Below are 17,841 nucleotides of genomic sequence, written 5' to 3'. Positions count from 1 at the left end.
CTCTTTTGTGAGTTCACTTTGAAAGTCTTGAGTGTTCTCTACTCTTGCTTTCGTTCTTTATCTTGAGAAATTTTCTCAAGTTCTGAATTTTCTTGCACTTATCCTTTGGTTCTTGAATTAAAGGTGACTTGTTCATATTTATTCTCTTGTCTTAATCCATTTTTGTTTTTATTTCTTTACTTTTTCTTATTTTTACATTGAAACTAATACAAAACAAATGGGTTTCTCCATCAAATTGTGTGTGCTTCTGCCAATATTGTTTCAAAGTCATGGAATTTATCTTCTCTAACACCTCTTAAGTTTATTAAGATCAGTTTTAGAAGGGAATATGCATAAGTGCTACAAGTAAGAAATCAAGACTATACAAGCAGTTTAAAACTCATAGGGCTACAACCAACATAACAAACCCTTTCTTTCAAATTTTATTCTTATTTTTTATTTTTACTGGAAATTGGGAAGCCTGCACAATCACTCAAGTAGAAGAGAAGCTACAAACACAGTCAAAGTGGAAAAAAAGGAAGCAGCCATGACCTATGGTAGGATGATGAACAATAATATCAGTAATCAAATGAGAGACTTCATTGTAATCCTGAATTTGATATGAAGAAAAACAAAATAGCTATGATATTTGGTTCCAATAAGGGTGTAACTAAAACATTTATAACGACTTTAACCTAAAGAAACTGCTGCTATTAATGAAATACTTATTTAAAGAAAACCCTATTTTGTAAACTCTTTTAGCATCTTTGAATTAAAGAACTTGATTATAGTAAAACACTTATTTGAGTGAAGCTTTATCAATTTATTACATATGGTAATTTATAATTTAAAGCAACACATTTTAACTTCACAAAATACTAAAAATATAATTATATATAATCAGTTTGTATATTCAAATAAAATAATTTTCAATCAAGAACAAAATTGTAAAACAGTTTCAAAGAAAACAAGTTGAATAGAGCATCGTCCAACACAATTTTGAATTCATTGTTATCCATATTTAGAATTCAATTATCTTCCAAATGTAAAGTTACGAAATTGAAAGCTGTAAAGAAAAGTAGAAGACACTAAAGTTGAAGAACTTAAATAGACAAAACTGAATTGCATTAAAGGTAAAAACATAAAAACTGAATTGCATTAAACTATAAAAGCATAAAATATACGACATTTATAACTAACATAAATTACACGCTTAAAATTGTCACTTTATACAAGGTATTATATAGCGCATGTTGCGACAGTTCGCAATAGACCGTCACATTATACTTTCTAGCGGTACGCGGGATCACCACACATGTATATTGTGACAATTACAAATGCAACTTTATACAAAAATAACCATCATCATATACACATTTTTTTGTAGTGAAAACGTAAATGTAAGTAAATTAGTGTATCTAAAGTGTATGAGTATGTATTAATTGTGTTTATAGTTTCCTATTTATAAGGTTCTGAAAGCACAAACGAATGGGTTTAAGCAATTGCACCGAAGTGGGTCCAAGAAAAACTACATTATAAAGAAATTTTATACTAAACTATCTTTCATCTTTTAAATCGTTTAATACTTCCTTTATTAAGTAGATTTGTATGATTTGCTCCTTTTAATTCATCACTTCTAATTTTTATAGTCCAATTATCTTCAATGAAGCTCCATGAGTTAGAAATATACTTTAATAAAGATTATATTGAAAGGTTATCTTCATTGAATTAATTTATTAAAGGATTTATACAAAATTTTCAGCTAAAAAATAATTTTTATACAAATTTATTAAAACTCTTTTTTTATAATAAAAAATAAAAAATAACAAAAATAAAAATTCTTAGAGAATACAGTAAATTTATAAAAATATGAATAAATCAAGTCGATAAGTAGCTCAACATGCAAACATGTTAAAAAACATTTGGAAAATTATTTTTCAATGTTAAAAAGACCGGTATCTCATGACTCTCATTAAACAATTATTGTAAAACATAATTTTAATTTCAAAATCTTTTATTAATTTGTTAAGAAATACATACAATTTTGTTTGTGATTTAATTATAATGTCAATAAGAAAAATATCTAGAAGTTCTAGCACGTAAACCTATAACACACTGAATAATATTTTTCTTCACCAAAACAAGTTAGTTTCTATTAAAAAAATATTAGTTTCTTGAAGAGAATACATAGTAAAAATATATAGTATCTCATAAATTTAAGTTCTGAATAATTATTGAAATTATCAATTATACTTATAATAATTTTCTTAGCCATTTTTATTCTTAAAATAACATAATATTAATTATAAAATTTCATAAATTACAGTTTTAACTTTAAAATCAATTTATTCAAGTTTTAGTCCTAAAAAACTACATTAATTTCACTTAGTTTGCATGTTCTCTCTCCATAATTTATTTGAAAACTTCGTTTTGATTTACTTTAGTTAAAAAAATTATTTAATATGATTCATTTAATAAAAAATCAATTTATTCATTAAAAATTATTTTATAAATGGATATATAATCTATCTAAAAAATTAATATTTTAAAATTTTTAAAAAAAAAATATACTTTTTTAATTTATTTCAATTTCTAATATTAGTTATTAGTTTTAAATTTTGCGACTAATAACTTAAATTTTTTAAATATTATGTGATTAAGCAAAAGTCTAACAACACACTACTTCTCTGTAATTTTTTGGCTGTTACATTAAGCAATACTTAAAAATTTGTAAAACAAAAAAAAAAATCATTAATTCAAAGAATGTAACAGCGTGTTTTAAAAAAAAAAAACACCAACAGAAGCTTTGCCCCCCACCACCAGTGCCTTTCATTTTCTTTTTTTTTTCTCTCTCTCTCCAATTCTCTTCTCTCTCTCTCTTAATTTCTCTCCCAATCTTCATTTATTTTAGAATCTGATCATACCACGCTGTAGCAGAGGAGTTAAGGAACATTTCTACCCGATCAGATTTTCAAACAGAATAAGTTCATTTTTACTCTAAATATCCTTTGTTCTCTGTTTTTCCTTACTATTTAGTCATCAATCTTGGTGGGGTCAGTTGAGAAGTTTAATCCTCTCAACTTATTCTATTATATACTTAATTTTTGTTCTGTTTGGATAATTTGCATTAGGCCTATAAATCTTGAAGCTTATCCAAACGGTGGGGAATAAAATTCTAAAAGTTGCTTGGAAAGCAAGCAATTGAGGTAAGGGAAGCTAAATTTAATTTTTAATAGCACCCTAGGATAGAAGATCTGAATGCGGAAGGGACGTGGTCCCAATATTCAATTTCTCTTGCAGGGATGTTGTGTGTTTATTTATATTGGGTTGTTTGTTTATATATTATTTAAATTTGTGGAAATATTGGGTTTTGATGATTTAGTATTAAAGTGTATTTTTTTTATGTCAAATAAAATTTTGAATATTGTGGATAACTTTTTGAATGATATTGTATGACGAAATGGTATGAAAATTGGATTCATACATTTGGGATAATGTATAGACTGATGTTTGTTGTGTATTAAGTATTGATGTCGGGATAATGTATGGACTGATGTTTGCTGTGTATTAAGTATTGATGCCTATGTGGTAACAGAGATCTCCGAGCTTCACTGATGATCTAAGTCACATAGACTAAGATATCAGGTGGTGAGAAGCTGATGGGGGAGTTCATGCACACCGCGACATATGAGATGCACGGCTTGGGTTGTATTGAACTTACCCTGATCCTTTTTGTTGGATTCGCTGATAATCTTTGGATCAGGTGTTAGTCTCTGGTAGGACTTACTTAATACGGGTCTTCCGGAAGACGTTGTTTGTTGAATATCTTGGATGTGTAGATCCATGTGAGATCTATGTGATTGTTTTATTGTTGAGATTTGAAGAAGATTGAATAATTTGAGAAATTGATCATGTAACTTGGTTTTCTCTTTTGATTTAATTGTGTATATTATAAAATTCTATTTTCACTAGCTTACCCTTGCTTTTCTGGTTGTGTTTGAACTGCGATGACTGTACTACGTACACGAGCAGATGATCTTACAGGTGTCTGCGGATCAGAAGAGTTTTAGGGCGTTGATTATGAAACTTATATTGTAAATATTTGTATTTCTATATGTCCTAATCATGTATTAGGAATGTTTTGAAAAACTTTATGCTTGTATAGAAATAAGTAGAACCTGTATTGTAATAATTAGATGTATTTTTCGGAGTGTTACAAAGAAGACTATATATGTCTATACAATTTATCATTTTTAACATATTATACGTATAAAAAGAATAATCAGTCTCAGAAATATAATAATATCACGTTTCCTACTCTATCTCCCTCATAATTTCGACAAAGTGACAAAAATTAAATGAAAATTTGCTTCCTACATTTTACCCATAAAATTAATTTATTTCTATTTTCGTCTCAAAATCTCTTTTCATCTACGTAGCTCAAAATTTTTGCATAACTCATGGGTTTCATAATATAACAGCTCAATTTTCTTATATTTAAGAACTCCATATTTAATGATAATAATAAATATGATATAAATCACATGGGACTATATTTGTCCCACAACCACCTGATCTCATATTCATAATTTAAAAAGCAAAAATAGAAATATTTTTCTCAAATATTAAATGACTAAAATAAGCAAATTTAATTTTAGTTATACAATTTTTGTTATCCTTAAAAATTGAAATATTTGACCTTATGTTATTATGTGACACTTGTTAATTATTATGTTTGTATAGAGTACAAAACTTGTTTCTTTGTGTTTCATTGTGTACAAAACTTGTTGGATGAATGATAGTGGATCACAGACAAGATTAACTTATCATTCAAGTGATAACTTGAAGCTTGAGTGAGAGAGAGACCAAGACAATTTGTTTTCCTCTAGAGAAAGGCTCAAATGATAAAGTGGTCGTTCAAATGTTGAGTATTGACAATGGTGTCTCGGGTTCTGGAATGTGTGAGACCATATAACTAACTATGTGTCAATGCTCATATTACAATATGGTGTCTCAAGTATTGATAATTACACACACATATTGTATGCAATCTTTTTATTATATGTTGTCATTCATGAGTGCGACCATTTATGTCTGTGTTACCCCCTTGTAGATGTGTGATCCTTTATGGGTGTACTGAGGATACCAAGGATGATAATATGGTTCCAAGGATCTAGTATTAAAGAAAGAAAATATTTTATTTTTCACTAGTGATATAATCACGTAGATTAAAATATCATGTTGTTAGAAGTTAAAAAAAGTTTATGAATCAAATTATTATGATGTGTATGGAGTACCTTGGCAAATAAAGTTAATAGATTTTCATAATACTTTTGATAAGTTAGATGTTGGTATATAATAAAAAATGACTATTTCACTTATTACAAGCGAACAACATTAAATATAAATGATTGAGTTATAATATATATATATATATATATATATATAATATACATGTATTTTATAATATATATAATAAATGTTATGTGGCGCAAATAAATTTAAAATGTTAGGTAATCATTGATGTATTTATACGAAGTGATATACTTTATAATGTATTATATTTAGAACTTCACTTTCAAAACATGTAATATATATTATATATTATATATTGGTAAATGTGTTGATGGAAACCGTCTAACTACAAACCCTCACAAAATAAGAAGGATGAAAACCTAGATTTTTTTTCTAAAGCTTTTATTAGCACATATGCCTCTAATTGGACTTTTGTTTATCTTTTGTAGATCAACTAAAGAGGACAACTAGGATGAAAGAAGAAATAAAACATATCCAAGAAGACCTCCAAGTTATCCAAAACATCAAGTAGAGCGATGGTTAGAGAACATAAGAAGATTGAGTCTCAATAGACTTAAGAGGAGATAAGTCAACATCATTTCTGGTCAAACTTTAGTTTTATTAAATCTATAGAGTAGAATATGATTTGTTTGAGTTTGTAATTGTTAAATAAATTGGGTCATGTATTTTAGCCAAGTAAAGTAGAATTTTTTATCTTGTATTATGACCTAAGGTAGATTAGAGTTAGGGTTCTAAAGCTACCTAAGGTTTTATTTGGGCTTCCTTTGGCCCAAAGAAAACCTTAGGTTGGTCATGGTATGCATTTAGCGCACCAAAGGGAGTTGGATAACATGGTATGCATTTAGTTTGAATTTGGCTCCATTTCTTGGCTTACCAATACACTATAAATAAGTAAGCTTAACCCTTGTATTTTTCAACTTATATGTGATTAGTGTTATGCTGAAAAATCAATTCACACACTTGTCTTAAGCTTTCTCTGTCTCTAGGGTAGTCTTCCTTTAAGCCTCCCCTAAAACATTTCCTAGTGAATTGGTCTAACCTTTCTTCCACCTCTCTACTTCAATTATCGGTTCATAGTTTTCTTTCCTCCATGTTTTCACAAGTTCCTTTCATCACCATCCAAATATAATCCACAAAATATGCATGGAGAAAAAAGGCATCACTTAGACTTGTAGCAAAATTGATGAGACGATGCAATGAAAGCAATTAAGAGATTTAAATTTAGTAAACACATTTATTTATTAAAAATGAAATATTTGAATTCAATACATGTAAGGTTTGATACAATAAAAATATAAAGCCATGGAAGTTTTAAAATAAAAATTTACATTATGAGAATTAATCCTAGAATAGTGCAAGAAAGATAAAGGAAGAGTGGTAGAAAAAAAGTGGAATTGATAAAAGTAAAGAAGGGAAAATGTTAAAGAAATAAATTGGAATGGTGTTGGAGCTTTTGTGAATGATAGAAGTGATTCATTCATTGAATGCCCTTAGATTGAGGCAGTGGGAGATCAAATCAATGATATGGATATTTATTATTTTGTGGAGTTGTTTTCCAAGATTGATTTTATTCATAAATCAATATCTGGTGTCAGATCAGTTACATATACAGTTGAATCCGCCATTGAATGCCAAGAGACACTGAGGACCCAATTGTGGTAATTGGAGAATGTCTCACTCACTCACTCTGCCTCCTTCCTTAGGATCAGGTGTCCCTATTTTATATACCCAACAACCCATACTCCAACTTTTTCTTCTTTCTTTTAGTTTTTACTCGCTTGGGTTTTCTTTTATTAATTACTTTCAAAATACGATAAATAATATAATATACTTTTATGGTAAATAAAATTAAAGTTAAACTTTCTTATCTTATTTAATTTTACTTTTAACTTTTTAAATTACAAAAGTGACAATGTGGACCAATCTTGTTTTGATCAGTTTCATATTTGTTCATCAAAAATAGTAGAAATGAGTTCATATATGTAAGATTTGTGTGCTAATACTGGTCCACCTCACATAACTATGGAGTTGTGGGTCTCCTGGTCAATCTATATTAAATATAAAAAAAATCAACAAAAATCTTTATAATTTTTTAATTTAAAATTTAAGTGTTTTATAGCTTGATAATTATAAGATTAAATATTTAAAGTTTAGATTTAAAATTTCTACAAGTAAATAAGAAAACATATGAAAATTTTATATTGAAATAAAGGCAATTTGCACCCAATCAATTGTTTCATGCACCGAACTTTTTAAAACCTCATTTTGTCCTTATCCTTTTTAATATTTGCAGTTGAAGTTTCTGGACGCCCATGTCCATAGAAGGAAAATGGCTTATGGATGGAATATGGATGTATATATCCAGTAGAGTTAAATGTGTTTCGGATATGGGGATGCGGAAGTATACACACAACCTTTCAGACGAAGCCATCCGCAGCACATAAATCACTTCTGGATAAGAAAATCTGGAAGTAAAAAATTATTTCCGCATAAAAGTATCTGGAACGCACAGGGCATGTTAAAACTCACTTTGTCTTCTTCGTGCCTTCATTCTCGGTCGCTGTCGAACTTCCTCATAGATGATGCCTTAGTGACCACAACAATGGACGTCCTTCGCTCCTAGGTTCGTGTTCTTTGAAGGGTTCGTTCAAGTGAAACTTCTGTTGCCTTAGAGGAGAAATGCAAATGGGAGAATGGGAAAACGTCAGTGGCTGCTGGGTTGAGTGCGAAAACGAAAACGAAGCGATGGCGACTGCTGCATTGCCTACGAAATGAAGGGGGTTGGGTGTTGTGATTGGTGTAGATTTCACTTAACCTAATTTCAATTTCATTAAGGGCATTTTAGTATTTTTACATACACAATTGGGTGTGTCTAAATTGATTGGTGCAAGAAGAATCAGCCTGAAATAAATCATAAAATAAAATATAGATTTATATTTTTAAATTTTGAATATATGATATTAATGAAATGATGAATTAAAATTTTATTATATTCAATACACAAACTATACTGTATAATAATAAAATATTAAAAATATAATGTGAGTTGGAGAGTAGAATAATGTGAGTCGGTCCACACTTTGATATAAACAAGCTACAAGATACGCAAGATGAGTCTATACATTAATAAGCTAAAATGTCTAGTTTGTGCTACACTTTTTTTCTAAAAGGTTGTAGGTTGACTCCCATGGTTCACTCTACATTGTTGTATATTTTAAGTTTTAAAAAAATTAATTTAATTTTTTAAAATACTTTTTATAATAAGTTACTTATTTTATAATTGTTCATATTAATTTTTTATTGAAAAAAAATAAATATAACTTAAGCTTTTCTAAATACTCTAGACTGAAACAATTTTATAGTTTGAATGTTCTCACTGACTGGGTCGTCGGAGTGTAATCAATAGGTAGAGTTCTCTTTATTCCAGTGGAACAAAGTTTTGAAGCACCAAGTAGAGACAAATCAAAGCGAAACTCAACTCGAAGACCAATTCAAAATCTAATTCGAATATCTTATAAAACATTTTTTTTAATAAAGCATTTGTTAACCATAAAAAAAATAAAATTTAACAAATTAATATCCCGATTTCCGATGGAATGTTAATTGTAATAAATCCTATTAAATAATATTGATTATATCATTCTTCATATATTTAATCCTAAAAATAAAGGCTTTAAATATCTATATATTACGTCTCATTTTAACCTATATAGTCATTATTCTCTTTACTATCATATATATCTTTTACCCTTACTGATTTAATAGTAAGATAATTATTTACAAGTAATTGTTCATTAAGGGCTTGAACAACTTTATGTTTGAACCATTTCCTCGTGAAAATCCAAAATTGCTCTTACAAAGTATTATTAATAAATTATTTAAAAATGTTATACTTTCAACTAAAAATAGCTTATTTATAAGTAATTCAAAAATACTTTTATAAACATTTTTTTTAGTGATAAAACCATCTTACTTCTCCCAAACTCAATTAAAATTGTCACAAGTAAATTTATATGTCCTCAAAATCACCAAACTCAACTACAAATTGACTTAAGTTTTAAAAATTATATTAAGAAAAGTAAAATCATATAATACAGGAATCAAGAAAGAAACCAACCACCGAATTTACTAATAAACTAGCACCGACTGAAATCAAGAATCGCGAGTCGGTTTACATGCCATTTTCTAGCATGTTATATTCATGATTTCCCCTTTTTTTAATTATCAAAATCGATTTTAAAAGGGATAAAAATTTGAAGAAACCAATCTATTCTGAACTATTAGTGACTCCAAATCTATAATATGCTTTTCCAGGTTCTTCAAACTTAGAATCTCAACTACCACTACAAAGAAAATATTAAATAAAAAATAATTTTAAAAATTAAAATAATTTATTTATTAACTAAATTAAATAATATTTTAAATACTACAAAAATCATTAATATTAAAATAATTTTCATTATTAATAAAATTTATAAATTAATTTCTCAATTTATATTGAATTACTTATCAAGGTTTCAATCATTAATTTTAAAATTTAATGTCTTATAACTAATTAAATATTAATTTATAAATTTTATTAAAAAGACTAATTTAAATATTCATAATTTTTTTTTTATCTAAAACAATATTTAATTTAATTAATATAGTCATTAAATTATTTTTTTTCTTAAAAAAATTTATTTAATATATATCATACAACTTACACCTTTTATTTATTATTTTATGTTGGAGCAATGCAATGAAATGACTTGTACAGTGGCTTAATGCACTGAAGCAAATAATATATGTAGACATCAGAAATTATAAATAGATACAAATTAGAGCAAGCCTAAGTGTAATTTCTTGGTAATCTCCAAATCCTAGCTACTTTGGTTAACCTTTTCAAACAAGAGTTATAAACAAAGTCCAAAAGAACTAGTTAACATTGGTGCAAATTGATCAAAATTTAATGTTACACTTTGTTATTGGTTAAACACAAACAAAATCTCATACCCCAAAAGTTTACGGCTCCCTCTTTTTATAATTTTATTTTCATCCGTTCTTGTATAGTTGAATAGGTGAAGTTCATCTTCTTTTGTCCCTTGGGAACATAATTTTGTGAAAGAGGTTTGTTGGTGAAAGCAACATTGGGGTCAATTGGCTAACATGTATCATAGCTCATTTGCATATTATATATGTATTGTACAAGTGAAAAATAACTTTACTTTTACTCAATAAAAATTACACAAATTCTTGCTACATGAATATGGATTTGAATATTTGGAAAGATTAGAGAGTTTGATTAAGAGGTGTTTGGAATTTACATAAAATATTATGTTGATTGAGTAATGGAATTAATGCATATTATGCCCGACCAACTGAACAAACTGTTTGGATTAGATGTGATGAATATAATTTGAGGTTGAAATATTCAATAGAATCAAGGACTCTTATATAATAACAAATGGCAGCTACCTTTTGTAAAGGGTTTAGAGGGGAAAAAAAGGAACCCACCGAATAGTTGGTATTTTATTTGATTGATCAAGATTTGGCATCTTTTTTTTTTCAATATTGGGTGTGATTTTGGGGTATCTTTTTTATTTGCTTGTACTATGGCAATATCATAGGAACTTTGGATCTCACTTTACCAAACAGGTAATAAAAGCAGAAAGCATTTTTCTGTCAAGCAGAATAACAAAACAAACAAACAAAGTGGAGTTGAAGGATATGCTATAATATTATAGGAATACCAATGTTTCCTAGGGTTTTCAATTTTAATGGCTCACCTAAATCACCTTTCCAAATTCAATGGTTAAAAGCCTTCTTTGGTGTTTAATAAAGTTATAGTGCCCTCGAACTTGTTCAAACTTTAAATAAAAGCACAAATATATACATACATATATGTAAAATCTTTTTTTTTTTTCTGTTAAGGAAAAGAGTTGAACCCTTTTTTAGGTGAACTTTAAGGAGAAAATGACATGCTAAAAAAAAAGTTTGATACATTTTTAAAATTAAGATGAATTACTTATTTGGTATATGTAGCTATAAATGTTTTATCTTTTTTTTACCCCTATATTTCAAAATTATCAATTTTAATTCTTAGGGGTGTTATTTTAGTTCGTATAGATATACTTTTGATCCCTTTATGTTCATATATATATATATATAATATATATATATATATATTAATATCTTTTAATTCTACTGTCTATAGTCGTAGAAACTTTATTCTGAATGAGAAAAAAAATCAGAGAAACTAAATTTAAACTTATACGTATAAAGACAAAAAATATTAGTTTTAAAATATAGCGATTAAAAATGTAAAGTCTATTTAAATATGGATATAAAAAAGTGATGTTATCTAAAAACTATTAAGTATAGGAAAGACAACCATGTAAAAAAAGAAAAAAGAAAAAAGAAAAGATGAAAAGTATAATGTAAATGGTTTGAATTGCATCAAATTTTTCTCTATTTTTCATCCAGTCATATTAAACTTAATTAGGTTGGATTTATTTATTTATTTAGCAATTAATACTATTATATTACTCAAACTACATTGTATTCATGTAAGCATTATTTAAAAATATACAATAACATTTTATCAAATAACAAAACACATAATATATTAGTTGAACTAGCAATTTATGTGGTATCTCGTAAACTAATAAATATTAACAAAATGCACATATCTTCATTTTTTTGATATTTTCTATGTTCTCTACAACAGAGTTTCTCTCCCCCTATATGTAAAACGTATAATTATTTTATAATTATATGTACATTTATTATTGATATAAATATTTGACATATTTTGAATGATTATTTTTGACCGAAAAATTAATTAGTCATTTTAATTGAATTTTCTATTTTACGAAAAATTATTTTGGATACAATCTATTGCTCTCCAACATGTTATAGTCACACACATTGAATATACACTCTTTATTATTCACCCAATTTTCTACGACTTGCTTCTTTACATTATAACAATGTATATTGAGCATTAGGAAGAAAGGAGAATACTTGGATCGTCCCATCCCACCAAAGAAAAGCCCAATTGCTGAAGTATTTTGACCCAAATAATCTTCAACCGTTAGCCCAATATCTTTAAAGCTCATTCTCATCAAATATTAGGGTGTTTCTTTTTCAACCCCATAGCTTCAACTTGCATCCTATAAACACTTACCTTTCTTATATTATATGGCAATGGCGTAGGCACATATTGATAGTTGACAGAGAAGGGCCCAACATTATAGGGAGGCCCAATAGACAACAGAAACAACCTTCATGGATGAAGGATTAAACAATGTAATAAGGGCAGTGCAGTTAGTAAATGGGCTTCTATTAGTCCAATGTCTGTTAACCTAAAATATATATATATATATATATATATATATATATATATATATATATATATGAGATATTTTGAAAATACAGGTAGGGAAAATTTTTAAGGTAGTACTTGTTAGTAACGGTAGTTATTGTAGCTTATCCTTCTTCTATTACATACCATTGTTAGGTTTTTGCTAAAGTTGGTGTTGATAGGTAGATCTTTACACAATATTTTAACTAACGTGAAGATCATTAAATCTGAATAAAAGTAGTTATTTAAGTTTTGTTTTTTTATTTAATCGGTGTGTTTTTGTGTTAGAGTTTATTTTGGATTATACAATTGGAAACCAAAAAGTGATTACTTCTTGAATGTAAAAGAAGTCAATTTGATTTTTTTGACCGTGCAATCTATCAATCAATTTTGACTTTCAAAATGTATAATTCAAAAAGAAAAAAATGACTTTTCGATTGCACAATTCAAAACACAATTTTAACTTTTGCATTATAGTTATGGATATCAAGATTGATTTTCAAATGGTACCATCCATAACATAATTTTAACGTTAATTTTGACTTTTGAATTATTCAATCTAAAAGAGACTTGAAAATTAGAAGCAACTTTCAGATTAGACACTCTAAAAATCAACGTTCCAGAAAATCATTTCTAAATTTTGCCATTTGAAAGTCATGCCAAAATTATACAATCCAAAAAATCTCTAGAAAAAAAATTCAAAATATTGCAAAGAAATAAAACGCAAGAAAAAATAATAAAAGAGTGAGTAGAGAAAGATAATACATAAAAGACAAATAATATATTTAGAGACAATTTGATATGACTAAATTTGATATTATTTTAGAGAAAACAAAATTATTGATATCTAAATTAATTTCTATTATTAATAAATAGCTTTTAAATTAGTATCTAATTAGCTACCAGGTTTTAACTATAAGATCCAAAATAGTGTACAGTTTACATTCTTTTAAAGTTTGTTCAATAATAGAGAGAAACACAAAAAAGGAAAAGTAGAAATGTAAGTGAGAAAAGAAAAAAAAATAACTTTAAAAAATACTTTTGAGATTGTTTCATTTTAATAACATAATAAAAGAATCATATTATTATTATTTCTTATTTATTTTTATGTTAATATATATATATATATATATATATATATATATATATATATATATATATATAAAGCAGATATAGTCATTTCACTAGAGGAGAAGAGAAAGCTAATTAGGAACCAATCTCAACATGAAGTTTGAATTAGTTTTAACATATTATAAAAATGAAACAACCGGTTGAATCTGTTTGACAACAAAGTCTAAAATAAAGCTAAGCTTTTTTCAAGCCATTTTAAAAACACTAACCCCCTGTTTGCTTCTATGAATGTACTGTTCACACAGGCAAAAAAATGAGGGGATATCAACTATTTGGATCTATGATTTTGTGAGGAAGAAAGGGAGAGGATATACCTGTGAAAAGTAAATATCCTCTCCTATCAAAATGAAGAGATGTAGAGGAAAAGTCATGTCAGCATCCCTTATTTTCAAATTTACCCTCATTTAAATGTGTCACAATGCTTCATTTGAATGTATTAGTATTTAAATTTTTTTGTTGTACAATGTTTAAAATATATATATATATATATATATATATATATATATATGTGTGTGTGTGTAATATTTAAAATAAAAAAACAAATCATCATAAATTTTAAGAAAGTTTTAAGTTTGTTTATTATTTTATAAAATATTAATTATGTAAATAATGATAAACCAGTGTAAAAAAAATATAGTTAAATAAAATCTTCCATTTATATATTAGTTATTAGAGTAAATCAGATTATACCTATTTTTCAAGTTCTAATAAGATATTTTATTAAATGTGGTTGGATTTAGTTTTGTTTAAAGAAATGAATATACTATATCTAATTAACATTGAAAATATTACCTGGGTTGGATCACGGGCATCACCAATACTAAACATTTTTCATTTTATTTTATCCTTATTTTTTATTATAATTTTTTATGAAATTCTTTTCTATGGTTAATTAAGGTATATTTTTGTTTATTGTGAGGTTTTTTAATATTAAAAAATAGTAATTTTCTATTTATATAAAATGTGATTTATTTTCTAATTTTATAGTATATGTTTAATATTTAAAGAAATTATTTGAAGTTATGTTTCTATTTAATTTGTTGTTGTGTTTATATTAATATATTTCTATGTAATGTTATTAGGTTTATAAGTTATAATTTATTTATTATAATTTTTTATAATTGTTTTTCTATTGTTAATTAAGTTATATTTTTTTAGTATTTTTATTTTTCACTACTACAGGGTTTTTAATTTTAAAAAATAATATTTTATTTATTTATAAGATTTGATTTATTTTTCAATTTTACATGTTTAATATTTTAAAGAAATTACTTGAAGTTCTGTTTTTATTTAATTTGTTGAATACATATTTTTTTTATAATTATAATTTTTATATTATACATATTTATATTTAACATATATTTTTTTCTATTTATAATTTTTAAATCTATGAAATATGTGAAAGTTGTTTATTTTTAAACAAAAACAACTCATTTTATTATTAATTGTTTTAATAGACAAGAGTAAATCTGTAAAGTAACATTTCACACCTTTTAAAAAAAAAAATCTCTCACAATCATCACATCACTCACAAACTCCTATAAATTTTCCTCACACATCCACAATAACATACCATAATCCAAATACCATCACTTTCTTCACACATCCACTCCCTCAAATCCTCACACATCCTCCCCCTAATCCAAACAGAGTCTAAGGCTTTGTTTGGATTAGAGGGTGTGGGGGTGGAAAGTTGAGGGTGTGAGAAAGTGGAAGTGTGAAGAAATTTGAGGTTGTTTGGATTAGGGTATGGTAGAGTGGATGTGTTAGGAAAGTTTATTGAAATTGGTGAGTGATGTGATGATTGTAAGAATATTATAAATTATTTTGAATAGTAAAAGTTGTAAGATTACAAATTTACCCTTGTATATAAAAGAAGAATAAATAATGATTAATCTTTTTTTGTGTGCATATTTTAGTTAATTAAAATAATTTTAAGTTTCATTTATAAATAATTATATTTATTTTTATTATTATTAATAACATTAATAATATTTAATATAAATAAAACAAAATAAAAAAAATTAGTAATAATAATAATATTATTATTTATTAAAATTATTTTATTTACATTTATTATCATTATTTTAAAAATTTATTTCAGTTAATATTATTATTTATAATTTTATTATTATTTTATAAATTAATTTTAAATATTATTATTATTTTAATAATTTTATTATTAGTATTAATAATACTTTATATTTAGATTATAATTTGATGATTTTTATTAAAATTTATTGTCATGTATAGAAATAAAAAGGACATAATTGTATTTTGTTAGAAGCTGACGTGGTTCCCTCATTTTTCGTTGCATCTTGCTGAAGATGTGAACAGTACATATTTATGCACCCACTCGCTCTCATTTCTCATCAAATTAATAGATCCAAATGTAATTGTTTCTCACTTTTCGTCGTCGATAAGAGTAAATTGGCTACAAACACACGCTAAGTGTCAAACAACAAGTTGAAATTTCACACTCTTTTAGAAAACTCATCTTTTCAAAAAGATTAAGATTAAGATTCAATTAACCTTAGATTATCTTAAAGAGTGAATTAATAATTCAAAGACTACTAGACAATACACACACAACCAACAACAAGGTTTTCAAGCTTTCTACTTGGATTTGGAGACATCAAAGCACCTTGTTCAACAATCTTTCCCTATTTGATAAAGACTAATCCCTGGTTTGCTTGTGTTGTAGTTTTTGACTTGATATATCCTGCAAAACATAGTTTGTGCACATACAAGGCAAGCATAACAACAGGTTTAAAACAATTTCAGAAGGCACACACACATAATTAGTTTTCTACATAACCCATGAGTAGAAAAAAAACTAGTTTTGACAGCATGTGCAAGTGCAGAATCAGTGTGTAAAACCTGTGGAGTATCAAAGCTTATGGTAGCAATAGTTTAATCAGAGAATTAACACACCATAAAGTATAAAAATTACAACAAAGAAACCACAAATTTCTCCCCCTATTTGTCTTCACAAATAGACTAAGAGAATCAATGACCCACAAGCAACCAACATGATACTCCTTCTCACACTGGTCACGAAAGTAAACTTTGCAAGGTGTGATATGAACCCTGCGAGTATATACCAACCCTGTGTCCAAACATATGACAGAGGACTGCCCAATACAACTATATCCGGGGAGAACCAAGAACTGAACAAGGAGCTAACATGCAGTTTTATTTTGTGGTCGAGCAAACTCAAATATATGAAAGCTCAAATTTATATTGCACATGGTTATACAAAAATATCAAAACAGAAAATCCTTCTTTCGAGGTCTGACAGTCAGAATACACTTTCACACCTTAAATATCGTTTTCCATTCCTATCTGCATCAATATCAATATCGTTTTCCAGTACCCGAGTTTTTAAAAAGGTCATTCCATACCACAATGTTATCAAATTTATTAGCTATCGACATCATAGATGTAGCACACTCTTCTATGATGAATTTGAATAATAGTAAATGCTCTTGGAACTCGACTTTTGCCATGACTTACCTTCATCATTGAAATAGTTCCTTTATCAGTGAAATTCTCTACAAATGCCTTCACATCAAGCGTTGTCACGGAAGTAGGAAATCCATACAACTTAATTGTGTTACCCATCTTAAATGCTAACTCTTTTGCCTTACCCAATATTGAAGACCAAAGGTATTAGTAATGCTAACAACACTAGCACTGTCAGTGAGTGACACTTCTTTTTGACACTTGTAGGGTAGGGTAGCTGTTGGGAACAACTTTCTTGGATATTTTCAATTCCATATTGCGAGCGTACAAGTCCAAACCTCCATCATGAACATGACCCATGTTTTCTACTAACCCACCACAACATAGTATCGTACATGAATGACCCAATAATGACAAGTTGACCTACATTGACACTTCTTTATAAAACCTTAGATCCTGGTCCCTAATATCAGAAGCCTTCTGCTTTGCTGCAATAAGTTCAACTTCAGTGGAGCACACAACATATGCAATACCAGCAAAAGAGCACTTCAAAAAGACCATCTTCAAGTTGGTCTCACCATCTAAATTCATAGTCTCCACACAAC

Source organism: Phaseolus vulgaris, chromosome 2 (assembly GCF_051622355.1).
Source record: "Phaseolus vulgaris cultivar YP4 chromosome 2, ASM5162235v1, whole genome shotgun sequence".
In the NCBI taxonomy this organism is placed as follows: Eukaryota; Viridiplantae; Streptophyta; class Magnoliopsida; order Fabales; family Fabaceae; genus Phaseolus; species Phaseolus vulgaris.
The sequence above is the reverse complement of the archived record's forward strand: the minus strand, read 5'-3'. Positions refer to the sequence as shown.